Source organism: Cricetulus griseus (genome assembly GCF_003668045.3).
Source record: "Cricetulus griseus strain 17A/GY chromosome 1 unlocalized genomic scaffold, alternate assembly CriGri-PICRH-1.0 chr1_0, whole genome shotgun sequence".
Taxonomy (NCBI): Eukaryota; Metazoa; Chordata; class Mammalia; order Rodentia; family Cricetidae; genus Cricetulus; species Cricetulus griseus.
The window spans coordinates 105,598,514-105,622,865 of NW_023276806.1; the positions used below are offsets into that span (position 1 = coordinate 105,598,514).

The following is a 24,352-nucleotide window of genomic DNA, read 5'->3' on the forward strand; positions in this document are numbered from 1 at the left end:
GTAAATGACAGCTGTTATCTGTTTTCAATTTAAATTGGGAGAATAAGTAAAGCATTATTGTTGGTTATGTGATTTCCATGTTTTCACTTTACATAAGGATGACAAAGTAAAACTGAAGCAACTATTTCTTATTTGTCACAATAATTAGACATAGAAATAGCAACTGTTCATAACAGAGTGATGATCACACACTGGTACAGTAGAAAATCTTTTCTCAGGAAATTCAAATAACAATGATTCAGAAACTGAAAGTGCTTTTTGATACTGTGATACTATGAGAGTGTGAAAGGGGATGGTCTCCCTAGCTCTCTGGCCAGTTTAGGCAATAGAGAAAGAGATAAGATCTCTCTCTCTCTCTCTCTCTCTCTCTCTCTCTCTCTCTCTCTGTCTGTCTCTCTCTCTCTGGACTCAGTGCACTTTTGCAGATACAAACCTCAAACTCAACTGTGTACATGCACCAATACATGTAAACATAAATCCCACACCAAATTTTTAAATATGAAAAAATCCTGTGAGTTAAATAAGACAATCAAGTCAGTATTGTTTTCCTTGAATGTCAGACATCATTTTAAATTTTATAAAATGATAGCATTTGTCTCAGTAAAACCAGTCTCTGTTTTTGAATTTCAAGGTACATAGGGAAGGTCAACACTTTTCCATGTTTGCTACCTGGGCAATGAGTTGTTGGTGTCTAGTATTTCTTTTTAAAATTTCTTTATTTTATTCATATAATATATCTTGATCATACTCTCTTGCCAGCCCCAACTCTACCCAAATCCTCTCACTTCTCTCCCTACCAAATTCCATGTTCATTCCAGAAATATGAAACACTTTGTGAATTTGTGTGCCATCCTTGTACAGCTTCATGCTAATGTTCTCTGTACCATTTCACATTTAGTATACTTGCTGCTGGGGTGAGCCTTCCCAGTATACCTTATTTATCTTTTAGATCCACTCTTACTGGACTTCTTTATATATTAAAGAAGGTTGGGTAATTAGTAAGGGGTGTTATTATTTCCACCCCATTTGTAGCATAATTGAACATGGGAAAATTTACCCAATGAGAGCATTCTATTGTTCTTGATAGAAAATACAAAAAAAAAAAGGAGAAGAAGAAGAAGTAAACACATGGACTGAAAAAGGAAGTTGTCAAGCTACAAAATATTAAAATGTTATTTATTTAGGGCCATAATGTTTTTATGTTCTAGAAACAGAGAGCAGTAATGTTTTAAAATAAGAAGAATAGTTCCTATTTTACAATTGTACAGGATGGTATCGAAAGTTTTGTGCTGGATGATGGATAAAAACACTTGCTGTGCAAGCATAAATAAGTCCCCAGCACCCATATCTATAAGCTTATAGCTGTTTTGATTGAAACAGGAGGGTCAAAGGGTCTTGCTGACAGCTAGAGTCGATCCAGGCTCAAGGAGAAACCTTGACTTAAAGGAATAAGGCCTAGAGTTATCAATCAGAAGAAACCCACTATCTTCCTCTACTGCCCTCTGCATGTATTCATACATAACACAACATTTACACACAAAAACATTAACAATAAAACACACCCATAAAAAAGAAGACATACAGTGGTAAAAGAGGGCTCCACAAATTCCATCTACATGTGTGGTGTTAAGAATAATTTATGAAATAGTACATGTGGACATCCAGGGGATTTCTATCTATACAAAACTCTGAAATTTGACTAACAGGGGAAGGAATTCATATCATAATCTGAAAATTTGTATTTACCTTAAAATAATTTGACTAAAATGGTACGCTTATTGAAATATAGCTAAGATTGTGGTCTTCTTGTTAGTTTTGTTCTATATTTCCATTTAATATACCTCAACACAATGCTCTTGGCCACTCTGAAACAGACTGACAACTTTTATATCAAGAAAATAATTGTTTACAATGCTTGATGCTTAATTCATTCATTTCTGGTAATAGTTAACTTTGCTTGGAAATAATTAATTTAAATGAATTATAACCTGCGATTTACATTTGAATTAAAATGATAAATGTTTTAAAATTTTGTATTGCTCAAGTCATGGATGACTTTTTTTCCTGAAAAAACTTCTCAGTGAATGCATGAGTCACTGTTTCTTGTAAATTTAAAAGAAACATGCAATAATTTTATAGCGCTATAAAGAAGGTTATGATTCATAAATTGGATTTTACATGAGGTTAATTGAGATCATTTTGTAAATTTTAAATACAGGTTAAACAGTATTAAATAGTATTAAATAGTTTCAAATCTGTTTGAGTAAATAAAAATGCATAACCTATATTTTCATATGATGTATTTTGTTACATCAAGTCCAACTTAATCATTAATATGTCTTGCACGAGCTCAAGGTGGATAAACACAGCATGGAGGAAGGGAAATGGTCACAAAGTCTCACATCACCTAAGAAGCTATTCTCTGTTGATAATGTTGGCAGAAGGAAGACCAGATTTCTTCAATGGAGTGACAATGAGTACATTAACCACACTATATTTTTTCTTTTAGAGTAAAAATATTCAGCATGTAATAAAGTTATAGTTTTCCTATTGCATTATTTGCTGTAATGCCTTCTTTAAATAAAAATAATATAATAAAATATCATTATCAGTTCTGATTTTTTTCATATAACATCCTTTATCATATTCATTTCCATGTCCAAATATTGCTCAGGTCCTATCCAACCTTCTATACCCACCAACCATATGCTTTCCTATAAAACCCATAAGGATTGGCTTGTATTTTTCAAATATCCTTGAATGTGTGATTTTCAGAAGGTACATGGTTGAGTCACCAGGAAGAAAAACCTTAGAGAAAACTTTCCTTCTCCAGTGCGAGTGTCAGGACAGGCTCCAAAGCTACACAGAGAAACCCTGTCTCGAAAAACCAAAAAAACAAAAAACGAAAAACAAAAAAAACAAAAACAAAAAAGCAAAAACAAACAAACAAACAAAAATCTCACCAAACTGTAACCAAATAAGATAACAGAAAAACTGTGTAAACAATTATATGTTGGCCATCTACTCCTAAACATGAGGATTGTTCTGGAAAGACATACCTAGTTTCACTCCATTGGAGAAAACTGATTGCCCTCTCTGAGCAGGTATAAATCAGAGTTCAGCTGTTAACCTTTATCCTAATTTCGAGGTTTTAATTTATTCATATTTTTGAAATATAACAATATTAAATGTAATAAAAAAGCAAAATCACATCAGAGTTGTATAGGACAAAGCAACAGAAGGGAAAGAGCCCCTAAGTAGGCACAAGAATCAGAGACTTATTTGTTTGCAGACACAAAAATCCCATAAAAACACCATATTGGAAGCCACAGTAAGTATGTGGAGGACCTGGGACAGACCATGCAGGCCCTGCACAAGCTGCCTTCATTCTGTGAGTTCCTTGGGGTTCTCTGAGCTCTGAGGGGAGGGATTTGATGGAGACAACCCATTTAGGGATGTGTATTCCAATCTCTCAATATCTGTGTGTTGTCTGGCAATGCTCCTGTATATCTGTTCCCATCTGCTATACGAGGAACCTTCTCTGGTGATAGCTAAGCAAGGCACTGATCTAGGATACCATTAGGGGTCATTTTATGACTTCATTAATTTATTTTTGAACAACAATATTTAGCTTTACACTAGGTTCCTGGGACAGCAAGTCTTAGGTTCTGACTTTTAGCCAGTTAATTATGCTGGGAACATATGACACTTAAGAAAATATGAAGTAATGTATATTGGTTGTCTAAGCAAACATTTATGAGAATTTTCCTATATTGTAGTTGCAGTGATTACAATTTATATAGCAACCTTAGCAGATTCTGATGTACATCAGTGTAGCTGCAGCGAAGGTGCTTGGTAGATAAAATTCACATCTAAACTTCATATAACATAGGTAATATATATGGAGTTTCATCAGATACGCCAAATTCTTCAAAAGTTGGAAGTGAATTTAAGAAGAAAACTCGGTTTCTTAAGATTGTAATATAGAAATGTTCCCCGAGTTTCTAGCCTGAGAACTATTCTAAAGAATTTAATTTAACTTTATATTTGAGTCTATGTAGTCCTGGCTGTCCCAAAACTCAATATGTAGAACAGGGTGGCCTCAAGTTCTCTGTCTCCTGATTGCTAAGATTTAAGTTGTCTGTGACCATGGCATTCCTATTCTATAAAGTAAACTATATAGAGTTAAACTAGTCTCATTTATAAAATCAGGTAGATTATTTACATAAAAATAGTTAAAATGATTAATGTATATTCATATATATAGTGCATTATGCTGTTCTCAAAAGAGAAAATATCTATTCAATCTCAAATAGGATTGGATTAGGCCTGATGTGGCTTCCTCATAAAATCAAGAGACACAGCTTTGTGAAATGTAACTGCATACAGGTAACTGCCTGTATGTTGCAATAAGTTTTTGAAAGCTATATATAATAACAACACTCTAAATTTGATGACATGTGAACAGACAAGAGAGCCATTTATTATTATGGAGTATCATGTGCTCTGCACACTTTTATATGACTGAGCAACTCCAATTGACACCTACATCACCTAAGTCCTGAGAGAGTATTATCTATGCAATTATTGATTCATAGGTTGTCATTAGGTGACAAGAATATTTAGTTTAATAAAGTAATAAGATCACTGTTGTATACACAGTCCATTATTACACACAGTGGTATAAATACCTGCCCCTTGTGTATATTTCTGCATATGTCTATAGATTGTGAACTATAAACTAAAAATATTCAAAAATGATGCTTGGTGTATTCTTTGAAATGGTTTTTGCTTATATATTTTTTCTCCCAGCTGGCCTTGATCTTTCTATATATCTGAATCAGCCTACATAGTAGACACTGATTATTTAATTTGTTGATAAATTATGACATGCTGCAGGATAAAATATGAATTTTATTCTTCAGAGAATGAATATTCATCACCTTAAACTGTCTCACCCATTGCTTCTTCTCTGAGCTTAATTATCTATTAGAAGTGAAGTCACTGCAAAACTTTTTGCACAGGATTAAAGGCCAAATGAGCTCTTATTCCCTATCAAACAAATCTTTCTTTGCATTATCTAATGTTAGGTGAGAGCCATATCAAGAAAATGTCCCTTCAAAATCCCTTATTTGGTCATTTAGATACACAGAAAATGTGTAGCAAAAGTTGATGATAGATTTAATGCTGTTTCATTACGTTAGATTTTGTCTTTAATATATTCATATATGAAACTATTAAAATTCTGTCATAGAGGTATGTAACGTATTTCTTGTTTAAGAAGTTTATGTAAGTGTGTGTTCTTGGCATAATAACATGTGTCTGAGAGTGTGTATCCATGTGCACACCTGGGAGCACACACAACAGAGGGCAATAAAAGACATTTGATATCACCTTCTATTATGCTCCACCATTGTGACAGTTTGTCACTGAATCTGAATTTCACTGTTTCTATGAGACTGATAGTCTCAGCATGCCAGGCTGTCCTCTGGGTACTGCAGATCTGAATTCAGGTCTTCTGGATGGCATAGCAAGTGTTTCTACCAAGAGCAGCATCCCTCAACAGGAATTTGAATTTATTTCTGATAAAATAGGAAGCACATTTATAGAACATAATAGATGTACTATAATATACTATATATAATATTATATAATATATAGTTATAATATAAAATTGTAATAGATATAATATTTAATACATGCACTATAATATATGATATATAACATATATAATAGACATATTATAATAGTATATAATAGATATACTCTAAGCATATTTTATTGTACTACCTACATTGCTATCAATGTAATTAATTAACTTGGTGGTGCTAACAAAGAATTAAGAGCCAACATTATCACTTAGGGCTATTCTGTACATGATTGGAAATTGCTTTGTAATAAATTTTACAACTGCCCTTTGACTACCTTGTCAATTTTTGGCCGAAATTTTTTAGTAAAGGTAATTTTTTTCAAAAATTCTCTCTGATCCAAAAACAAATACTGATAAATTATATTGAAATATTCTATATAGAATGTTCTTTGCATATAATTTAAAATAAAATGTGATGTTCATTTCAAATGGACTATCTTTATATTCTATAAATTCTTTGATTAGCTCATTATTATTATTTTCATTAAAAACATATTCATATATTGCAAATTTTGAAGAAAACCAAGTTTGATATGTGTCCAAACAGTTTTGTCATTATCATAATGATTAATATAAGAAAGATTATATTTTAGCATGATTGGTGTTAATTAATACATGTAATTTTAAATGGTAATAGTTTATACATAAAATAAATTAAAATGTTTTATTAAACTATGGGGTTATATTATTCTAATCTGAAAGTAATTATCTGGAAATATAATTAATTAAATAACCCAGTAATAAAGTCAGTGTCATTCATTAAGTGAAACATAATCCTTTGATGAAAAATGCATTTGATAATAAAGGTCAGATATGTAGTCAAACCCATAACTTTTATAATTTTTTTGCTAAAAAATAGATTTAAAACATTTGTATTTATACCTATTTTCTGTCTACCTTTGTATCTTTCACTTTGTAGATACATATCCCATTTCCTAAATTTTTTTCTCAGCCTGTGTCTTAGGTGAACTAGAATTATATTAGAAATGAACTTGTGAACTGTGTTGTGCCTTTCAGATACCATCAATTGATATGAAAGCCAAAAGTTGCGAAAGATCATGTAAAACAATGGCTTGATGTTGCTCAGAACCTGAGACTTTACATTGCTAGCTCTCCCTATAAATTGTATGTCTGCAGTTAAAATTATGACAAACCGTAGCTACACAAAAGGTTCCACTTTTAGTCTGCTCACTACTCTTGCCTGGATTGGATGCTGTTTCCAGCACTCACATGGTGGCTCACAACATCCTGTAAAGTCAATTCCATGGGTTCAGATGTCTTGTGTCCTCCATGGACACCTGCATATGTGTAGTGCACATAAACTGAACACAGGGATACATTCATATACAATAAACTAATTATTTTAAAAGTTATGGTAATGGCATTTTAAAGTATATTTTAGATGCTGGCTATTTTAATTACCCAAATATGCATGTTTTAAAATTACTGTTACTGCTATTTTTATAAATCATCATCATATTTCAGGAAACACTTAATAATTCATCCATAAATAATGCTTTCTTTTACCTGTAAATAGTCAAAAGACACAAAAGTGTCATAAACAATTGTTAAATAAAATTGTCTAAATTTTATTGAAGCCTGATTAAATTTAAGTAAATTTGATATTTTAAAAATATGGTAGAGGGGAAGCAAATGTATATTGCATTGTTTTAGTATATCTAAATGCTAGAGACAAAGTATAAAAGGTAAGGTACCTATTGAGAAAGTTGAAATTGAAAGAAAAAGAATAAGAAGTCCCATGATAACTTAAAAAAGACAAAAAATAGCAATCTAGTTTGGCGATAGGAGATTTCATTTTCTCCACAAAACCTGTGAAACTTTTGAGAGGTGTAGGACAATAAAATATAAAATTATGGATGAAATAAAGAATTATTGACCTTCTGTGTCAGAACCCCTAATGGGATAGGTCCCATTCAATCTTGGAGAAAATGTGCAGTTAGTAGATTAGAAACAGCATAGCTACTTGGTTCATGTGACCCCATGATTAAATTCAATATAACCCAGAAGAATGTCCCAAGAGATGTATCAAACTAGAGTTTGAATTCTCAAAGGCTCATTTTCAAGGTGGAAGAAATGGAATAGAGAAAGTGGTCCAGGGAATAATAAATAAACCAGAATAGAGAGAATACTGTGATTAAAGATACAGAAAGGAAACAGAACGTGTTCTCAGCAACATTACAGAGAAGTCTACTGTAAATGTTATTGTCAGACAGGAACCATCTGGGTTTTTTGTTTTGTTTTGTTTTTGGTTGTTGTTGCTCTCTCTTATTTGTTCTACTTCGTTGTCTTCATTTATTGCTAGCCATCACTAAATTCCACATTAAATCTTTTTTAGCTGAAGAATGAATGCACTTTAATAATGATTCTCAGTGTATGATGAGGTACTTCCTTAAAAAAAAGAACAAAGAAATTGTTTCTGGAAGTTTACACAAAGCAAGAAGCTTACACATTTTATTAAGCTGTTAAATAAAACAGTAGACAGACATTGGAACCTCAGCCAATAATATAATGAAATTCAGAAATGCCAAAATATTAGCTTGTAATGGAGATAAAATTAGATTACTCTATCTGCTGTTGCCCAGTTTAACCAATATCTGACTAAACAAATCTCAAATAGATTCTAATTATTTCCACTAAACTATATTTTCCAAGTAGAAGTAAGGAAGATCTGAGACTCTTAAAACAAACAAACAAACAAGCAACCCCATATTAGAACATTTTTTATGAAAATAAGACTAACAATTTTTTGAAATTAAATTTATTCATTTATTTTATATCCCAAGCACAGTTTCCCCTTCCCCATCTCCTCCCATTCTCTGGCCCCCTTCCAGCCCCCCAATCCACTCATGTGTTTTTGTGAGAAAGGGGCAGCCCTTTCTTGGGTTTCACCAAAGCATGGCATATCAAGTTGCTAAACTAAACGCCTCCTGTTGTAGTAAAACTGGACTAGGAATCCCAGTATGGGGTATAGGTTCCTAGAAACCAGAAAAAGTGTTTGGGACAGGCCCTGCCTCTACCACTAGGAGTCCCACAAGTAGATCTAGCTACACAACTGTCTCACATATATAGAGGGCCTAGGTTGGTTTCATGCAGGCTCCCAGCTACATTCCACAGGTACAGAGAGGCTAGGTAACTTGGATATTTTGAGATATTGATTTTCATCAGTTAACACCTTTATTAAAAAGCCATTATTACACTACAAATGACATGGATTATGCAAATAGAACTCATATTGTCATTTATGTTGGCTTCTTTTATATTACCTAATTATGGTATAAAGAAAGTTTCAATTTAATCAATTCATCTATTTCAGCAGTAATAATGAGAAAGGTATGACTCTTTAATTTCCTCAAATATCATATGAAGTTGAACTTGATTTCCTAAGAAAATATACAAATAAAGGTATGAATATTAGTAATGAATAGGGTTAAAATGAAACATTATATTGTTTCATTAAACAAATGATAAAAATCTCATTTGTTGGGAATTGTGTTAACAAAATAAATGAATACAATTCAATTGACACTGTCTACTTTTGCCATGTTGAAAGATTTCTTATTGTATGCACAGCAGAGTTTTACTGGATTGGGATAATCAGAATAATCACAGAAGAGTAAATAGAAAAACACAAGGTTTTCCAGAGTCACAAAGCCAGCTCACAACAGATAAATTTCATCTCTTCAAATTGTCAAGAATTTTAAATGTTGTCACTACTATCAATTGTATTTCAACTATCATAATTTTCATGAGCCATCATAGTAATCTACTCAATCACATCATTTAATTTTGTTTGCTCATGATTATGAACAAGAAGTTATACAGGAAAATATTATATCACCAACATGAAGGAAAAATTATATACCTTGTGGCAAAATGAAAGTAATTTCAAAATATATGCATAACACAAACCTGCTGAAGCTTTAAAAATTCCTAATGTGAATTTCCTTTGTAATAGCACACTGCCAGTGTTTCTTAGGTAAAATATGAATGTGTTCATAAGTGGTTTAGTATAATACTATCTTAGAAAACATCTGTTGGCAAATGCAGTAAGGTAGGCCTGTCATTGTAGCATTTAGTGGCCAGGGCAGGAGGATTGAAGGTTGGATGCTCGACTTGTATATATAGTAATTTGGAGTTCAATTATATTGTATCTTATAAAATTAAGGCAATATTAAGTATAATTTAAAAATATGTATTTTAGAGTTTTATATTTTAAACTACTTCATAGGTTCTATTGCTATAACTACAAGGTAAAAAAAAATACTATCTAAGCTTTTATGTGTCATCCTGAATGAGTTGGCACAGAACATGTGGAACAAGTTGCCTATAGCTTAAGTTCTAAGGTATACTGAACACAGGGTCATAAGCATGAAAATATATATGTATGTGGATTCAAACACATGATCATATTACACATTACTTCCTACTGCATCTAATTCAGTCTCTAAAACTGGATCATTTGAAAATGATTGGATATTGGTTACAAATTCAAAATGTCAGGGAGAGTGTCCCACACTGGAGTGGAAACATTTTTGAATACATTTCAGAAAAATGTCAATGTTCCTTCATAAATATTTGTGATTACTTCAGATATAAGTAATCTCATGTTTTAAATAATTAATGACACTAATTGGGCACAGAGCTAATAATCCATGGGTCTTTATTTCTAATATAATCCTCCTCCCTTCAAAAATGGATGGTGAATGAGCCTGCTTTGAATATATATTATATATATATATATATATATATATATATATATATAGGATATCACTTTTACAAAATTTAAAGGGTTATAGTTAATTACACTGGCGAATATGATCTAATGAAAAATTTCAAAGTAGAGTTGTATTACTCTTGGTTATAAAATGTAAGTAAAGCACTTATAATATTGCAGCTGTTGGTTTTGCTCTTAAAATATACATTTATAGTCAATAGTCCTAATCTTTATAACTATGAAAAATTACCACTGATATTGAAACAATACAAGTGTGTCCTCAAAAATCTTAAGTGCAATGTCCTCTAGCAGTTCTACTTCTTCTTGAGAAATTAAGTAATTGCCTCTAATGATAATAGCATTTCCTAGTTCACAACTACACTGTTCATTATAGGCAAAACAGTAAAATAATAGTAACTCATAAATCAAAGAAATGCAGTGTATGTAAACCATGAGTGATGGTTAAGAATGACTGCCAGATTGACTGAATAGAGAAACACAAGAGAAAATCTTAGCAGGTGTCTATGAGAGGTTTTCCAGAAAGGGGTGTGTGTGGCATCACAACATGCATTTACTGCTTTGAGGGGACATGCCATTGATAGTGGCATCCTTCCTCTGCTACCTGGTATTCTGCACAGGAAACCACAACCTCCCTGCTGGCATTTATGGAAACCTAAATAACAAGCCAAATAATATCATTCACCATTAAGGATATGTCAGACTTTATTGACTCCCAAGTGAGGTATAGCTCCTCTGAGGAGTGGATGGTGGATTGGAATGGGGAAGTTGAGGAGACAGAAGAAGAGGGTGGAGGGGGAACTGGGGTTGGTATGTAAAATGAAAAAAAAATAAAAATGAATAAAATAAAATGATAAAAAGGAAAGGAATTTGGAAAGAGTTGTAGATCAGATAAAATCAGATCAGTGCCCGAGTTCTTGACTTAACATCTACAACGCCTTGAGTTTCATCCCCAGAAAAGACAATTGTGCAATATGTAGCATCAAATGTAAAACTTAATGAATGACTCCTTTAATCAATAATCTATTTGATGAAATTAAAGTATATTATTCCACATAAATGAAGTATCTAACAGAGTCATGTACATAGAATTAAAGACTAGAAGGCTGGCTGTCAAGGAATAAGGGAAAATAAAATGTTAATTAGTGAACAGTGTTTCATTTCAACAATGTGAGGCATGCTCTAGAAAATGCAGTCTAGCTCTGCAATACTGCAGGGAGGCTTAATTACAAAGAAAAATCATCTTTTCCTCATGTTTTAAAAGCCAGGAATATTCCTCCATGACTGTAGAAAGCATTAGGGGAAAAATGAATTTTTTTCTTCTTGTTACTTTCCCAAATTGTAACTTCTTTAACCTCTGCATCTAAAAGAAGCTCAGGATCACTTTTCCATAACAGCTACACCAAAAACCAGTAAATTGAGAAAAAGGTTAATATCTGCAATCAGAAATGTGAAAGAAAATCATGTTGTATGTACAGGGGCATAATCCTCAAGTTGATTTTGCCAATTTCCTGGCATATGTATTTATGAAAGATTGGGCAAAGTTCACTCAGTATTGACCCTAGCCAGGCACTAAATTCTGATAACATAAAACTTAGAATCTTCCTGTAAGTTGAATGAAAGCACTAGATCAGGAATACACAAAGAGAACAAATTGAATTGTGTTCTTTAAATATGGGTTGCAGATTGTATGTATATGAACAGCAACAAGGGGTTGACTTTAATGATGATAGACTCTACTGGTCACATGGTAAGGCTGAGGTTGAGAAAAGGAAGAGCCTCTACCATTCACATGGTTGATCTGGAGCTGAGCCTATCAACTCTCTAGTTGGGTAACACAACTTCAAGCTTTGCTTGAGGCCTGTAATTTAAATTCATAACGCTTGGAGTTAAAATCTGCTTAACTTCTCAATGATACTCTGAGAGCAGAGCACTCATCACGGAACAAGAGTACCAGCTTTGGAAATGCCTGGTAGGCACAAGGCAAGTAAATTCAATCATGAAGCTAAGCCTTGGGATAAGGTAGACTTTTTAGATTTGAGAAGATAAAGAGGCCACTGAAATGAGCTTTGTAACAGGACGCATTTTATACTCTTCTCTCCGACAGAGTATCTCTTCTCCATGGCTTTACCACCACTGCCATAGTTAGAATATACTTCCACCCACTTCAGGATGTTGTTTTATTACTGGAGCTTGATCTTTTCTTTTATCATTGTTTTTGCAAGAACAGTATTATCAAAAGTATTTCACTACCTTGTGTATTTCCAATTTAGAAAAAAAATATACTCCAAAAAAGATGAAGAATATATTCAATCTTGATACACATTTATAAATACTGAACCTAACAGATTTTACAGGGAATCAATTATTTTCAACCCCAGTGTAATGGTAATTGCTATTTTCCATTAACAAGTCTTACTGAAAAAAAAAAACAAACAACAAACAACAAAACAAAAAGAGAAAGAAAAAGAAATCCCTGACACACACACAGGTTAAACTTCAGTCTTTGGAAATAGCATTTTACATATGCTTGTGGTTGATATTGTTCCTATCACCAAAGATACTATCAATTTACCTAAATACTGAGTGAAGAGATTGAAAATACAAATCAGAGATTTGTCATACACATTGTAGTTAAAACAAGACAAAGATTTAGAGTGTAGAGCCCTACAATGAACTTTAAAGAAAGACAGAAAAGAAAGATGGTTTACAATTCAAAAGCTTGGACACACCTGCTAGATATTTTGTGAGTGGGTTCACTGAGAAACAAGCATTTTGACCTGACATGCTACGAACTTGAACAAAAAGGTATTGACCAAGTGAGCTTGTGAGCAGTTTTGATGGAAGAGGTTCTGTTTCCTATTAAGATGTGTGGTAAGTGGGCTCAGCAATTAAAGATAATCTCCTGAAGAAAAGCAGGACTTTTATTACTATGCAGTAAACCCCTTCTAGATTTAACTCTCCTAACCCATTGCTGTTAGCTAACTTACAAGCAGGGACAGACAGTTTAATTTTAATAGAAATTTACTCATTTTCATTTTAAGAGGGCACTTTTCATTGCTTACCTCAGTTTTGTATTGTCTGTACTGTTGCAACTATGACAAAGTATGAGTCTGATAAGCCAGGTTTGAATTACCAAATAGAAATTACACAGATTATGATAATCATCAAGATTATTTCATTAAATTGTTCTTTACTGCTTTCACTTAATTACCATTTGCATAAAAGCATATAATGGTCCAATGTGGTAAATTTTGCAAAATGAGACAGATTTTAGAAAAGAACCATAATAGGCTAAGGTGTATAGAGTTTTGATGATGGTGTTCATGCAGAATTATGGTCCTCTGAGATATGTCTTTTGGTAAAGGGAATGTACACATGTACCTGGAAAAATCTTAGCTGCTAGAAAATTTAGGGAAATAAAATGCTTGTTTTCTAATGATTCCTCTAATAAAAGCACTAGCACACATATCCAACCATTTGATGTTTTGAATTCTTTCTTTTTAAATTTTGTATTGAAGGACCATGCTCTCCACTATTTTTTCAGGTTTGACAATCACGTATTCAATTATTTTTACCTTTTATTTTTAGTGCCTTCTATACTATTGAGGCACATTAACAGCCAATTATTTTGGTGATTGGACCAATAATATGCTGATATATCTAATGCTTTCATTTTGTTGTATAAAACAAAAATTTGCTTGAATTCCTAATGAATTTGTGAGTCAATATATTTAATCTCACATGGGAATACTGACACATCAAAGTCATGAGTATATTACTTATAAAAACAATAACATTCAGTGAAAAGGGAAAGAAAAAGTAATTCCCATTGCTGCTGCTAACTGAAAGAATCACTGAGATGACAACAATAGATGCCAGGGAAATTCTAGTGAGTACAAACATAAAAGAGGGAGAAAGTTCTGTGTCTCTGCATCTATCTGTCATCTATCTATCTGTTGATCTATCTATCTATCTGTGATCATCTATCATCAACCTATCAACTGTTTTATCTACGTATGTATCTACCCACCCTGTCTCTTTCTCTCCTACTTAGAAATTCATTTTGGCAAGATAAATGTAATGTTTTTTGTTTGTTTGTTTGTTTTGCTTTGTTTTCGAGACATGGCTTCTTGGTGCAGCTTTGTAGACCAGACTGATCTCAAACTCACAGAGATCTGCCTGCCTCTACCTCACCAGTTCTGGGAATAAAGGAATAAACCACTCCTGCCCTGCAAGCCTAATGATTTTAATGTGATATTTTTATACTCCATCTTTTAAAAAAAATTGACCAAAGTTCACCTGTTCGTGGGAGTTTTTCCTCTTTATACACATAGGAGGGAGGACTGAGGAAATGGATTTAATTTCAGGGGGTTGCTGAAACTATTTGTAGAATGCTTCCTAGAACATCTAGTTGTGTTACCTCATCCCTAACATCCAATGTATTAATCAGGTTTATAATAGTTGGAAGGTTTTAATCTCACAAGAACTTCAGCAAAACATTTATGATGATGGGCTTGTCAAGCTGGAGAAGCAGTATCCTCAGAAGACACTATATTTACTGTAATAATTTAGAAAACTAAAAACCATGGCTCACACCTGTAAACCCAGTGCTTGGAGAATACAAGTAGGAGGATCAGTAATTCAGCACCATCCTCAGATGCATAGTGAGTTTGTGATCAACCTGAGCTACAGGGGATTCCATCATATAACAAAGAAGCAGAAACAAATAGAATACAAATTTATAGAATTTCAAAATAAATCATCATGTCTTTGTCAAAAGGAAACATAAAATTGTATATTGTAATTTTAAATGAAATTGTCACAAAGTATGATAACATTTTAATGAGCAAGCCTACTTATGGGCTGGCTACAGCTTCCTCTACATGACAGTATGTGAGATAATTGAACAGTTATTACAAATCATATAGCTCCCTCCCATATTATTAATACTGTTACCATTTTCTCATCATCATAATTAAATCTGCTCTACTTATTAGCTCACATTTTATTTATTTAATTTATTTTGCATAACTAAAACATTTTGGTTGTGGAAAGCACTAAAATTGTTAATCACTTATTTCATATCAAGAAATTAGAATGAAATGCCTTTTTTTAGAATTATAGAATTTTTAAAAAGGCAGTTTTGTTGTCCCAATGAAAGGGGGGATTTCATTTATTTCACTATGGGTCATTGATACTTCTAAATTTAAACTGATTTGTAGATGGGATTTTGAAGATTTTAATCCAGGATCTGAATTACATGGAGGTAGAAGAATCACGAGAACAGGCAAATCTGTAACATACGAACTATTCTTACTATACAAGGGAAGCCCTAGAAATTCACTTAATAAGCAAGTTTTCAAATGTTATCTTGTAACTTTTATTATGTGAAAAGAACAGATATGAACAAAGGTCCCTTTTTTCTCGACAGATGCTCCTCTGATGATTCTAGTGTGGGAACTCTCAAGCTTGATCACAAGTAATATCACATTTGGACAATCTGTTAGTTTTCAGGACTTCTGACTATCAGGAGATACTGAAATCCTACAAAATTTCCTGATCTAGATAGAAACAACAAATGTGTTTATCCAATAATCCGGACAAACTTAACCTAGTGACTATTAGAGCTTAGCTAAGATTTCAGCTCTGTCACAATGTTGTGTACATCTCTTGAGAGCAGTTTTAGTAATACTTTTCAATGGCATGGATTAGAGTTCTAGAGAGCAACTCACTGAAGTTCCAAAGTCTCGTTGTCTCAGGGAGAATATTTGTGCAGTGAGGTACACAGTCAGGTAGTGTAGATCTGGTTCATAAAGAAAGAGGAAGGCATTACTAAGGATGAGAGACATAGTGGGGAAAACGGAAATGCTCAAGAGGTGTAAGGGCCAGGGGCCTCCTAGCTCTTTGTAGGCTTTTGCAGATCTCTCTCCTGTATGTGTATTGCAGAGTTTTTCTCCTGCATCATTGGCTTGTAGCTCAGCTGTAAAACGGTTTTCGTCCTTTGCTATAACAGGTTTCTTTCATAGGTTAATCTTGATGTAACATTTTGTAGTCCCTTCTGTACCTCAGTTACTTTGCCAGTGTGAGAAATGATATATCCTGGTCATGCTTCTTAAATATATATATATATATATTATATATATATATATATATATATATATGATATATATATGTGTGTGTGTGTGTGTGTATGTGTGTGTGTATGTATTTGTATTCATTCTATAGTTAATGGAGTTTAAATAACTTCCCTTTATAAATCAATGAGGCCACTCAAGTATTTAATTTTTCACAATGTAGAGTGACAAATCAAACAAAATATTTGTAAATTGTTCTATTAAATTTTTATTGTGTGTGTACATGTGCACATGCAGAGGACAAAGGACAATTTCTATGACTGTATTCTCTTCAGTACATCAAGTGGTTCCTTGGCTTCAAACTCAGTTCATTAGAGTTAGTGGCAAATAACTGCACTCATTAAATCAGCTGGCTGGATCAAATTTGTATATTATATTTCAAAAAAGTTGTCTAAGAAGTGAATGGTAGTGTGTTGAAATAGGCTGTTTGGAAGTAGACATTAAGTAGTGTCACAGAGTAGTATATGAAATATTTTAGATATAAAAATGTAGAAATAATCAAGGAAAGAGCAATGCATTGATTTATCATTGAGCGTGTCTAAAAGTTAATAAGAGATCTTCTGTTCAGATATTAGAAATTTAAAGTGGGTTTTGGTTATTCTTTCTTTTCTTCCTTCTATTTCTATACTGTAGTGTCCTAAAATTGTGCAGTTCAGTAGAATACATGTTGAGTAAGCAAATGCTGCAGCCCAGATGGCACTTGACGGACACAGAAATAGCCAAATGGAAGTAAATGGTGTTTCTCCTTTTGGTTCTTACACTTCTAATGGAATTTTAATTATTGTGTCTTTAAGTTACTTTATTAGTTTTTATTCCCTTCCTTATATTCACCTAATTGTCAGTATTGGACAATTGTTTTCTTTACTTTTTTAAAAAAAGTGAGGAAGGTATCTCACTCACTAAAGTTGGTCTCATATATCCTCTCCCCATTTATTTTTATCATAGTTTAGTAGCACTTGTCTATATCATTTTTAAATATTATATTTGAATCTTTTTATTAACTAAATTTAGAATTTGAAAATAAGTATACATATGTGCTGCACTTTGGTTAGTCTTACTCCTCACCTTAATTTACACTCTCAAAACAAAAAATAATCAGAAAAAAGAAATTCTTAGGATATTTGAAGTAAAATAGATAGCAGGGAAGAACATTACAATATATTACATGCTTTCTTTTACATGAAGTACAGAAATTTAATATTACATATATATTCAAATATTTTTTCTTAATTAAATTTTACATTCCATTCTCAGTCCCCTGACTTCTCTCCTCCCGTTTCCCCCACTTCCCCAATCACCTCCCATTTGCTCCTCAGACAGGGTAATGCATCCCCTAGGAAGTGTACTAAACATCTCCTAACATCTTGTTGAGTCAGGACCACAGCACCTTTCCACTCCCCACAAATCTGTGTCTAGGCTGAGGAAGGTATCTCACTCACTAAATCAGTTTGTGCATGAGTTAGATCTTGGACCCACTACTAGTGGCCTCATATACTGTCCCTGTCACACCATCGTGACCTATAATAAGGGAGTCTAATTTGGTCTTATGCAGGCTCCCCATTTGTTACAACCGAGTCAGTGTTCTTTCACTAGCTCAGGTCTGCTGATTCTCTGGGTTTCCCCATCATGGTCTTGAATCCTTTGATCATATTCTTGCTCCTACCTCATGTTGATTGTACTCCAGGAGCTTGGCCCAATCATTTACTGTGTATTTCTATATTTGCTTACATCTGTTTCTGGAAGAGGGTTCTAACATTTCGGGGGTTGTAGATTGTAGGCTGGATATTGTTTTCTTTATGTTTGGTATCCACTTATGAGTGAGTGATACTATATTTGTTTTTCAGGTTTTGGGTTACCTCACTCAGGATTTTTTTTACTAGTTCTGTCTACTTACTTGCAAATTTTAGGAAGTAATTTTTTTCATATCACTGTGTAGTATTCCATTGTGTAAATATGCAACATTTTCCTTATCCATTCTTCAGTTGAGGGCGATCTAGGTTGTTCCCAAGATCTGGCTACTAAAAATAATGTTTCTATGAACATAGCTGAGCAAATGTCCTTGGGGTATGAAAGTACCTCCTTTGGATATATGTACAACAGTGGTATTACAGGGTCTTGAGGTAGGTTGATCCCTAATTTTCTGAGAAATTGCCATACTGATCTCCACAGCAGCTGTACACTTTGCACTTCCTCTAGCAATTGTGGAGTGTTCCCCTTTCTCCACATCCTCTCCAGCATAAGCTGTCATTGTTGTTTTTGATCTTAGCCATTCTTATCTGTATAAGATGGAATCTCACAGTGGTTTTTATTTTCATTTCCCTGATCACTAAGGATGTTGAGCAATTCATTAATTATCTGTCTGCCATTTGAGACTGTTCTGTTAAGAATTCTAGGTAGGCCCTATCCCAAAGGATATGACAGACTCTGAAGACCCTCTATGGAAGGCCCCACCCTCCCTGGGGGCACAGAAAGGGTATTGGATAGGTAGGATGTTAGTGGGGGGGGTAGGGGAGGAGGGGAGGTAGAGGATGGGATTCACATGTAAAATAATCTTGTTTCTAATTTAAATAAAAAATGGAAATAAAAATTAAAAAGAAAATGTGAGGAGAAAAAAATTCTCAGTTTAGATTTGTACCCTACTTCTAAATTGGGTTACTTGGCAGTTTGATGCCTATTTTCTTGACTTGTTTGTATATTTTGGAGATCAGCCCTCTGTCAGATGTAGGGTTGGAGATCTTTTTCCATTATGCAGAGAGCTGTTTTGTCTTATTAACTGTGTTTTTACTTTACAGCAGATTCTCAGTTTCAGGAAGTCCCATTTATTAATTGTTGCTCTCAGTGTCTGTGTTACTGGTGTTTTGTATAAGAAGTGTTCTTGTGTGCTTATACGTTCAAGTGTATTGCACACTTTCTCTTCGAAGAGGTTCAGTTTAGATGGATTTATATTGAGGTCTTTGATCCCTTTGCACTTGAGTTTTGTACATGGTGATTGATATGGATCTATTTGCATTCTTCTACATGTTGACAGTCATTTTATACCAGCACCATTTGTTGAATATATTTCTTATTTCTATTTTATATTTTTAGCTTCTTCATCAAAATTTTGGTGTTCATACGTGTGTGTGTTGATATCCAGATCTTCAATTCTATTCCATTGGTGTACTTGTCTTTTTTTATGTCAACACTGAACTGTTTTCATTATTATAGCTCTTTAGTAGAGCTTGAAGTCAGGGATGGTGATGCCCCTGGATGATCCTTTATTATACAGGATTATTTTTGTTATCTTGGGTTTTTTGTTTTTCCATATTAAGTTGATTATTGTTCTTTCAAGGTCTCTGAAGAATAGTTCTGGAATATTGATGGGGATTGCATTGAATCTGTAGATTACTTTTGGTAGCATTGCCCTTTTTACTGTTGATCCTACCTATTCAAGAGCATAGGAGATTTTTCCATTTTCTGATAACTTCTTTAATTTCTTTCTTTAAATACATGAATTTCTTGTCTTACAGGTCTTTCACTTGTTTTGTTGGATTTACCCCAAGATATTTTATGTTATTGTGGCTATTGCAAAGGATGATGTTTCTATGAGTCTCTTCTCAGCCTGTTTCTCAACTATATATAGGAGGGCGGCTGATTTCTAGAGATAATCGTGTGTCCTGCTACATTACTTAAGGTGTTTATCAGTTGTAGGAGTTCTCTGGTGGAAGTTTTGGGGTCACATAGTAAACTATCATATCACCAGCAAATAGTGAGAGTTTGACTTGTTCCTTTCCAACTTATCCCTTTGATCTCCACTTGTTGTCTTATTCCTATAGATAGAACCTCTAGTACTATGATGAATAGATACGGAGAGTGTGGACAGCCTTGTCTTGTTCTTGATTTCAGTGAGATAGCTTGAGTGTCTCTCCATTTACTTTTATGGTGGCTGTTATGTTACTGCGTATTGACATTATTATGTTTATGGATGTTCCTTTTAACCATGATGTCTCCAAGGTGTTGAATTTTTCATTTTTTTTTTTAGTGAGAAGATCATGTTTTTTTTTTTTCATTCAATTTGTTTAAATGGTGGATTAAATTGATGGATTTTCATAACTTGAACTATACCTGCATTTCTGGGATAAGTCCTACTTGGATGATTTTTCTGATGTGTCCTTGGATTTGCTTCGCCAATATATTATTGAGTATTTTGCATCTATGTTTATAAGGGATATTGGTTTTTAATTATTGTTCTTTGTTTCATCTTCATATGTTTTTTTGTATCAGGATAACTGTAGCTTCTAAAATGAGTTTGGTGATGTTCCTCCTGTTTCTATTCTGTGGAATAATTTCTGGAATATTGATATAAGTTCTTCTTTGAATATCTGGTAGAATTCTCCACTTAATCCATCTGGGTCTGTTTTTTTTTTTTTTGGTTGGGAGATTATTGGTAATATTTTCTATTTCCATAGGGATCATAGGTGCATTTAAGTTATTTATCTGTTCTTATTTTAACTTTGGTATGTGGTACTGACCTATAAAATTTTTTATCTCCTTAAAGTTTTCCAATTTTGTGGAATACAAGTTTTTGAAATATGACTTAATAATTCTCTGGATTTCCTCTGTGTATGTTGTTATGTCCCCCTTTTCATTTATGATTTTGTTAATTTGGATATTTTCTCTATCTTTTGTTTTGCTTGAATAAAGGTTTGTCTATTTTATTGAGTTTCTCAAAGAGCAAACTATTCATGTCATTGATTCTTTGCATTGTTTTCTTTGTTTCTATTTTATTGATTTCAGTATTCAATTTGGCTATTTATTGCCATCTACTTCTTCTGAGTAATTATGCTTCTTTTTCTTCTATTGCTTTTAGTTGTTCTGTTAATTCACTAGTGAGGCGTTTTTCTAGATATTTTATGTAGGCATCTAATGCCATGAACTTTCCTCTTATCACTGCTTCCATTGTGTCCTATAAATGTGGGTATGTTGTACAGTCATTTTCAATAAATGTTAGGAAGTCTTGTCTTTATTTATTTATTCCTTAACTCAGTGGTAGTTCAGTTGATCATTGCTCAATTTTCATGATTTTGTGGTATTTCTGAAATTAATGTTACCTTTGAATTCTTCCTTTAAGCTGTTGATGATCTGATAGGGTACAGAGGTTTACTCTATTTTTTTTTGTATCTGTTAGGGTTTGCTTTGTAACCTAGTATGTGGTCTATATTTGAGAAGGTTCCATGAGGTGCTGAAAAGAAAATGTATTCTTTTGATTTTGGGTGGAATGTTATACAGGTATCTGTGAAGTTCATTTGAGTCAAAACATCTGTTGGTTCACTTATTTCTCTTTTAAACTTGTCTTGATTATTATGTAATGAGGGATTTTTTTTGAGGGTGCAGTCTATTTGCTGTTCTGTAAACCTCTTGTATTTTCATTGGCTTGTACTTCTTTAAGTTGGGAAAGTTTTCTTCTTTGATTTTGTTGACTATATTGTCTGTGCCTTTGAGTTGGACTTCTTCTATCCCTACTACTCTTATATTTGTCCTTTCCATGTGTCCAGATTGCCTGAACATTTTGTTTTAAGGATTTGTTGGATTTAAATTTTTCTTTGACCAATGAATCTAGTTCCTCTGTCATATCTTCAATGCCTAAAATTCTTCCATCTCTTTGTTTGTGCTTATATTTTTGCCTCCTGATTATTTACCCAGATTTTCCATTTCCAGAAATCTCTCAGTTTGTGTTTTCTTTATTGTCTGTAATTCAGATTTCATGTCTTGAATCATTTCCTTAATTTGTTTGATTTTTTCTTGGTTTTCTAAATGGACTTATTAATCCCTTCCAAGTTTTTGTTTGTCTTTTACTCCATTTATTTAAGGGAATTTTTCATTTCTTCTTTAAGGGCCTCAATAATCCTCATAAAGTTAATTTTTAGTTTGTTTCCTTCTACTTCATCTGTGTTGGGATTTTCAGTTCTTACTGATGTAGCACCACTAGTTTCTAGTTGATAGTTCTGTTGATAGCTCCTTCAGGCACAAATGCAGCAGAACATCTGATAAATGCTCCTCCTGGTGGAAATGGACCCATTGCTCAGGTGGTCACTCCTTGAGGAGCAGTTGGGACTACAGCTCCAGTGAATGCTCCTCTCATTGGAGGTGTAGGTGGGTCTGAGGGTCCAGTGGTTGAGGAGTAGTAGGGTATCTCCAACTGAGAAATGGCAGTGGATGCTAGCTGGGACACAGGTGCTCTTTCTCAGAGGAATATTTTTGATATAGTTTCTGGAAGCTACTGCTGGAAACTGCTGCTGTTGTCTCACTGGGCATTATTCCTTGATCCTGGGCCTAAGGCTGTGGCCTCCCGTTGACATTGCTACTGTATGTGTCTGGGGTTCATGGCTGCCTTGACACTGCTCTGGGCCTAAAACATTGGCCTCCCTCTGAAGTTGCTGCTCTGAGTTGGGATTTGGGCCTCTCAGTGACACTGCTCCAGGCCTGAAGGTAAGGCCTCACTCCAAATAAAATTTTAACTCTATATTCTTGATATCAAAGTGGAGACCATGAGAGGTGAGGGATATGCTGAAAGAGAAGAGACAGTATAACAGTAATAAACTGTGTGTGTCTCTCTCTGTGTGTGGTATGTGTGTATATGTTACGAAAGCAGGATGGGGAATAGGATGGGGGAAGGAAAGAGACCAGAAGGAAGACGGACAGAGATGGAGGAAGATGTATGAGCAGCAAGTGAAAGAAGCATATGCAATAGCTATTTATTTTCTAATGAAAATTAATCAAAATTAAAAGTGATTGTGTATCATTTTCCAACAGTTATTCAAGAATAACCCAGGAACATTTTGTGTACTCAGGGTAAAGCCGAAGTCAAGGAGAGTTTTATTGGCTGGTAAACTGTATAAATCTTCTTCTTCTTCTTCTTCTTCTTCTTCTTCTTCTTCTTCTTCTTCTTCTTCTTCTTCTTCTTCTTCGTCTTCTTCTTCTTCTTCTTCGTCTTCTTCTTCTTCTTCTTCCTCATCATCTTCTTTTTTTTTTGTTTTTCGATACAGAGTTTCTCTGTGTAGCTTTGGAGCCTATCCTGGCACTTACTCTGGAGAACATACTGGCCTCAAACAAACAGAGATCTGGGATTAAAGGTGTGAGCACTGCCTCCCAAGTGCTGGGATTAAAGGCGTGAGCCACCAATGCCCAGTGATACAAATTTTCTTAATTTAATAGGTGACACTAATGTTTAATTTTGTGCAATTTAGAATAATTCATATAAAGAATTTATATAAAGACACAGTTTTCCATTTAAAAGGGAACATGAGGACCATTGTTAGAAATGGGCCAAATATTGAAAAGTTACTTTAGGGATAAGTTGAAAAACAGAACTAGTTAAAACTCTATTCCCTCTATTGATTCTTTCTCCTAGACTCTAATGAGTCTCTTATAGTGTATATTGTCCCGCGCCCGCTCTGTATTCCTCGCCAGCAAGAAACACACGCAGGACACTCGGATCCTTCTGCAGACAAGCTTTAATGCATTAGACTGAACAGAGACTGAGCAGAGACTGGGCAGAGACATTGAACTAAGAAAACCATCCCTATATAAAAGGCTGACCAGCCGCCTGGGACGTATTACCCTATGAATGGCTTTAGCTCCTCAGGCAAGAATGAGCCACGGGATAGGCAGAGATCAAAGGAATGGAGATTACCCAGCGCCTGTGAAGTAATTCACACCTTGGTGTCTTCAGGCAGCATTATAATGCAGGAACCGGCTTCCTACATATCACCCTTTTTTTATTAATTAATGAAAAGGCTTTATATTATTACAAGCAAATAGGTCACCCATATG

The 24,352-nt window shown here is 33.8% G+C and overlaps 1 non-coding gene across 1 annotated transcript; it reads right to left on the minus strand.

Moving 5' to 3' along the window:
• Positions 1-816: 816 nt before the first annotated feature.
• LOC113833046 lies at positions 817-922 on the minus strand. Its single transcript, XR_003480591.1, has one exon. It is a non-coding gene; the product is annotated as a U6 spliceosomal RNA (small nuclear RNA).
• Between the last annotated feature and the right edge of the window lie 23,430 nt (positions 923-24,352).